The 7,347-nt window shown below is 37.5% G+C and overlaps 1 non-coding gene across 1 annotated transcript; it reads left to right on the top strand.

Moving 5' to 3' along the window:
- The first annotated feature begins 434 nt into the window (after positions 1–434).
- Positions 435–538, top strand: LOC128248418 (U6 spliceosomal RNA). The gene has a single exon (XR_008264660.1). It is a non-coding gene; the product is annotated as a U6 spliceosomal RNA (small nuclear RNA).
- The last annotated feature ends 6,809 nt before the right edge of the window (positions 539–7,347 follow it).

Genomic DNA, 7,347 nt, shown 5'->3' with positions numbered 1-7,347 from the left:
AACACGTAATACATCTTTCTTTTCATCTTTTATATTTTCACTTGTATCAGTCATAGGATTGTGGTCTTGCTGTGGCACCGCCAGAAACTGTTCAGTCGAATACTCTTAAGTTTGGTACTTATTCTATTGGTTCTTTCCTCAAACCGCTAAGCTACAGGATGTAACCAAACTACACAGGTTGTCAAGCGGGAGTAATGGGGGACAAACCCAAACACAAGTACACGCAGTCGCACGCACGCGCACACACACACACACACACACACACACACACACACACACACACACACACACACACACACACACACAACTCACATTTACGACAGGCTTCCATACAGTTTCCATCTAGCAAATTCACTCACAAGGCATTGGTCAGTCTGGTGCTATAGAAGAAAACACTTCCGCAAGCTGCATGCAGTGAAACGGAACTCGAAACCGTAGTTACGGCAGTACATGTACTAAAATTTGAACGATACAGAGAAAATTAGCATGACCCCCGCGCAAGGATGACACGCAAATTTGTGAAGCGTTCCATATTTTTCGTCAAGACTGTGCCCCAGCATGGCCGCAGTTTAATGACTGAAACAAGTAAAAGAATAAAAGAATAAGAAGAAAGAACATTTAATACCGATTTGTGGAGCCCAGTAAATGTTTTAAGTGTCGTGAGTTCAATAAAAAGATTACGTTCATTGAGATTGACTTTAATTTAGATTACGGGGAGGAGCGCTAAGCAATGATGTGTATAAATGCGATATTATTACCAGTTCAAATACGCTTGTGGCAGGTTCGAACTTGTAAGCAAGCCATTCAGTGTTTTGTCATGGAGAAAATTTCTGGCTGTACACCTAAATCAGCACGCAGCACGTCACACCATTTGTCTACAGGGAGAAATTTTCTCCATGACAAAACACAGTGAATGGCTTGCTTACGAGTCTGAACCTGGCACAAGTATTTCTGAACTGGTAATAATATTGTATTTAATTTAGATGTTACTAACACTTGTAGCGTAGACGCGTGAAATGCATCTCTCCCTTTATTATATATACGTGCATTCGAGCGTAACAAGTAACAGCTAGTTTTTGGCCGCTGTTTGGATCCCGTTGTGTCCACTACTCTGGTTGGTTGTCGGCGGTCAGTTGGTACAACAGAGTAGGAGATAAATTGCACCAATACCAACCATTAGGAGTAGTGGACACAACGGGATCCAAACAGCGGCCAAAGGCTAGCTGTTACCTGCTACGTTCGAATGCATGTATATATAATTAAGGGAGAGAGGAATTTACCCGCGTCTACGCTACACACTCAACATGTAGAAATAAATTGGCCTGCTTCAACTGAGAAAATAAACAGTGTTATGGCACAATATTACGTCCTTTTTGCGTTTTAGACATTAGACATTATGGTGTAGTTTAAGAAAGATTTGGCTGCTATTTTTAGCAAGTCGACAAATCACATAAAGGTTTTGTGCATGGTGTTCCCATAGAGAGAGTCATTGACATCCGGTTTGTCCGACAATCGAGGCTGCGATTGGTTGAAATTACATAATTTTAAACATATCTTTCCCATTATTAGTTTCTGCAAAAGATGAATACAATTTTCGCAATCAGCTTGCTAAAATACAGCAGAACTATAGTTTTTGATAATGATCTGGCGAAAATTTGAAAAACTAAATGGTTGGAAAAAAATAATCCAGTCTTAGTGTGGTCTACCTCGCAATTTACACTTAAGTATGCAGTCTAACGTTAACCCTGATCCTAACCGTAACCTTAACTCCACTCCTAATCCAGATCAGGTAATTTCACAACGTAAACAATTTAAACTGCAATAAGCCACACGCTGAAACAGCACCGTTGTTTCACAGCATTAGGTTAATGTAGAAAATATACACATTAAAATGTTTCTTGGTACTTAAAATTCACGATTTAATCTTTAGCGTAGGAAGTCGCTAATAAAAATGTCAACACTTTAATAATTGAACTGAATCATTAATTTAATAACCATGAAATATCTCTGTGCAATAAATAACGACAACACACGTTCTGTGAGAATAACTTCACGTTCAAGGTTTTACTCAGATGCGTGACAAACGAACGCGTACAGTGAGTATACAATGTTCAATAAAGATTTCTGGGAAGAAGAAAGGTTTTTGAACAACTTGTCATGTTCCATGATAACTTTGAGTAAATAGAAATAAATCAAACTACGAGATTTACTTTCCACAGACACTAGACCACGACGAGCTACTTACTGATAGGAAATCAGATATAAAATTCATGTTCCTGGCTCTCTCGTGGTCGCGGTGGACCTTGTCGCGTCTCGAAGAAGCAGTTAGAGAAGAGAGACCGATTTAAGCGGGAATGCACGCTTAAATAAGCGATGTGCTACTAGCGATCACCTGCTTGTTATTTTGAAGTTATGCGTTGTAAATTAGCAAAGGGGGGAGTTAGTCAAGATCGCCTGGAATTTTCTGGAATATTCTAGATTGTTCGAGAATGTTCGATCAGGAGAGATAACTGTCGTTGATTCCCACGAATATTTTGTGGGCTTACAAATCTGTTTCAATTAGCGTTGCCAACAAATCTAATGGAAACTAGCAGTATCCGTGGAAATTCCACTGTCATTTTGAGAATTATAAGATAGTTGGAAGTTTTATAGAGAACCTTAAAATAAATGATTGCTTTAGAAAAAATATTTTTCTTTTTTTTTTTTAATATTTGATTCTTTAGATGATGTAAACGTTCATTTAGGCAGTATTAAATATGCACTCTTGGGAGACGACATCTCTGAAAGCAATATTCCAACAGCAGCACCGTCCCTGATGTGTTAGCAAAACTCCATTGTGGGCATCAAATAAACTTTGTAGAGCACCAATAACTGCTGAAGGCCAAACAAAAATATAAAATGTATCGAGTGTACATGGTTGAGACATATTTATCTAAAGTAACTTTTAAAATTGGGCTATCATACAGCACTGGCCAATACAACTTTAGTCTTAGTCATCTATATATATAAAAATGAGAATGTGTGTCTGTCTGTCTGTGTGTGTGAATCCCTAAAACTCGAGAACTACGCAACCAATTTCATTCAATTTTACACATGTCTTATTTAGGGTTCCAGTTTTTAACTTCTTGCAGAGTTCGCGCACACGACAACATAATATCTCCTCCACTATTTAAGTATTACGTGTCAAAAGTGAAACAAAAACACTCATGTCAAATACTTTCACTTTAAAAATGAAACTATTCCACTAACTGAAACAATCACATTTCGATACTGTAATGACAGATACTTTCACAGAGAGAGAAAGAGAGAGACAGAAAGAGAGAGAGAGAGATGTATATGTATACATATACATATATATGTACACCATTTCGATACTGTAATGACAGATACTTTCAGAGAGAGAGAGAAAGAGAGAGAGAGAGAGAAAGAGAGAAAGAGAAAGAGAGAGAGAGAGAGAGAGAGAGAGAGAGAGATGTATATGTATACATATAGATGTATATGTACACCATTTCGATACTGTAATGACAGATACTTTCAGAGAGAGAGAAAGAGAGAAAGAGAGAGAGAGAAAGAGAGAGAGAAAGAGAGAGAGAGAGAGAGAGAGAGAGAGAGAAAGAAAGAGATGTATATGTATACATATAGATGTATATGTACACCATTTCGATACTGTAATGACAGATACTTTCAGAGAGAGAGAAAGAGAGAAAGAGAGAGAGAGAAAGAGAGAGAGAGAGAGAGAGAGAGAGAGAGAAAGAAAGAGATGTATATGTATACATATAGATGTATATGTACACGTATATGTATAGATATAGAGAGAGAGAAAGAGACAGAGATGTATATGTACACGTATATGTATATATATATATATATATATATATATATATATATATATATATATATATATATATATATATATGTCTATATGCATACATGTATATGTATACATATGTGTAGATGTATATATATATATATAGATGTACATGTAATATGTACACATATATACATATATACATGCATACAGATATCTATACATATATACACCCATCACACACACATACACATGCACACAAACACACACATTAGTCATTTGTTTTCTTATCCAAAACTACGTCAAAAGTACTGAATGGATCTTTATGAAATTTGGAAATTATATTCTTTGCATAACGGCCATAATTCCCATGAAAATTCATATATTTTTGATGTTGATGAAATTTTAACCCGAACATAACAGATGAGCATTATTTAGAAAATGATGTCACACGTTATCGAGGCTACCATTCTTTCTGGATGTGCAAAAGGGGAGGACGTCTTTATTCCAAGAATTCCTCTTACTCCATCAGGAGCAGACATTCCTTTTACATTCAGAAGACTACAATTCCCCCTTCGTGTGACTTTTGCCATGTCCATAAACAAATCTCAGGGTCAAACACTGTCTGTAGCTGGTCTTCTCTTGGAAGAGCCCTGCTTCTCACATGGACAACTGTATGTTGGCTGCTCAAGAGTGGGCAGCAAAAAAAACCTATTTGTATATGCTCCACAAGGGAAAACAAGGAACATTGTTTACAACGAGGTGTTATAATCACAACAGCAAGAAAGTATGTACATGATCACCTTCTTTTACGAAACTTCATTGACTTTCATATATTTATATTGATATACATATATATATACGTGTGCTTGGGTGCGTGTGTGTATATACATCTTTATATATAAAGATGATGCGTAGTCTAGACGGCGTTTTTAGATTTCATTATTCTCTTTAACCCGGGCAACGCCGGGTATTTCTGCTAGCCTATTATAATTCTATTGGCTTTTAGGATTCTTCGTCAGAATATTAAATTTAAAGGTAAGATATAGTCTATTAAATCGATCCCAGTAGTTGATTGGTAAGTTATTTTATGAACTTCAAAATAATGAATAGCAAAGTTGATCTCGGTAGAATTTGTACTCATGATGGACTGTAACTAAATACTACAGGAGTTTTGTCCGATGCACTTACTGTTCTGCCAACCCACCATCTATAAGTGATTTTTTTAAAAATGGTAGTGGTGGATGATGATCAAGCCGGCACTGTTAAAGAAAATATCGTATTAAAATATCGAGGGAAAGAGCACAGCCCTTTCGAGGGATATCCTCTGCCGACGAAAAAACAGAAAAACGAGAAAGACAAGTGCTATAGTCTGATGCACTAGCGCAGCTAGAGTGTATGCCGCTCCTGGAACTTACAAAAAACACATATTGCCTACAGCAGACCTAAAAGTACCGTCTCCCTCCCCCCAGCTACGCTAGTGCACGTATGACCTGTGATAAACATCAAGATAAGTCACGCGTGAGTCTGCAACAGCATTGTTAACCAAGTGTAATGTTCTACAATACCAAGAACGATTAGAAATGCCAGCAACTTATAAAACACGATACACCGCATAGAGATAAAGTACAAGATAAAATATAGAAAATCACTAGGGTAAAAACTCGACAGCAAACTATTATATATATATATATATATATATATATATATATATATATATATATATATACACAAGCACACACACACGTAGTTGTCACGTTATCGTGTTTTTGTGACTTGAGAGTTTCACACATTACGATGCAAACTATCATTATGGGACTTGTCTGTCGACAGCGGTTGGCTGGACATTCTTGTCATTTCTACAGTAATAAAAGTCAAAAGTCGAAGGGAAGGTCTTGGGGTCAGTACAGATAGATAAACAGCAAGATGTGTAGATACGCAGATAGATAGAAAGACAGATAAACTGATAGATGAACGAGACAAAAAGAGAGCCGTTATACAATCACTCATCTGCCTGAAATAACAGCTAAATCTCCCTCAAACAAAACTCTACTGTCTTGAAAAAGGAAAGATATGTTGGATAATGCAGTCTTAGATAATTTCGGGGGCGAGGAATATTGAAGAAATAAGACTGGAAAGCCTTTGTTCCTAGGCTGGCTAGATTAGCAAGGACTTGGAGCTAAACAACAGAAAATAGTAAATAAGAGAAAGGAAATTTTCAGGGATGCTTTCTGTGTCTAAGTAAGTCAACTGATCGCTAGTTAAGCATATTGACAAGGCAAGTACATTGTTAACAATATCACTAAAAAACAAAAAGATGACCTTTATGAATGCGTTCCCACTGCGCGGCATTTGGGGCAAGTGTCTAATACTAATAAACTTGGCTCGACTAATGCCTTGTGAGTTAGAAGATACATCGACGGCGTTAAATGATGGATTCAAAAGTCAGAGAAATAATAAGGATAAATTTGTTTTAAGAGTTCAAAAGAAATGTTTATAGAGGGTTATAGCACCATATGAGATGTATTTCGACGGCCGTATCTGAAGTCCATTTGTCTACAACTTAACCCATTAGATTTCAACTGGACTATATATATGTGTATATATATATATGTGTGTATATATATATATATATATATGTATATACACGTATAAATATATGTATGCATGTATATACACGTATAGATATGTAGTGAAACTAACACCTCGATCGCCATTGTATACAAAGAAGCCATCTTCTCTTGCTGTTATAAATATATTCAAGATCGGCCGTAGTAGAAAACATATTTCCCTGTCATCACGTGACTGATTATTACTTGAAGCGGCAACTGCTTCGAACCGTTCCCGCCAGAACGCAAACTGACCAACCACAGCTCCTAATAAGGTGACGTGATGGAGTGTTTTTCTGATGCCTTCGGGAGCCTACCATCAACTATAAATAGCCCAAATTATACCCGGCAAATTCGTCTCGGTTCAGATCTCTTAGGGACCTGTTCCGTGTACCACACAGCAGCAGCAGCCAGCGACAACAGGCACAGCTTCGTTCAACTACAACAAGTACAGCAGCAACACGACTCTAAGACTACTGCCACCAGCATCGCCACTGACGTCAACACCACTTCAACTACGAACTACAAGATTCGCCACCGACGTCGCCAATATCATTAACATGATTTCTACGTACACCAGCTACCAAACTACCGCGGCACATCTCTCTCTCTCTGTTTGTGTGATTCATCTTCACCACGAAATAACAGCCAAGAGCCCAGCCTGCGACGAACATCTGTATAACAAGAACCCGGCCCGGCATGGAAGCCACAACATCACAACTAGTGATCGCTCTGCCACACACACGCCTCAACTTCTTATACATACAGACTCTTCCTATTGTGTACTCTAAGAACTGGTATAAATGCTCACACGTGTTACTGACTCTATTTCTATCTGCTGTATATCACGCATACACATACATGTATCACTCACACACACTCTTTTCTTTATACGACGGCCTGTTTTTTATTATGTTTTAATATGTCGCA

This window comes from Octopus bimaculoides, chromosome 7 (genome assembly GCF_046866305.1).
Source record: "Octopus bimaculoides isolate indiv1 chromosome 7, ASM4686630v1, whole genome shotgun sequence".
Taxonomy (NCBI): domain Eukaryota; kingdom Metazoa; phylum Mollusca; class Cephalopoda; order Octopoda; family Octopodidae; genus Octopus; species Octopus bimaculoides.
This window is presented reverse-complemented; position numbering and strand designations above follow the sequence as displayed.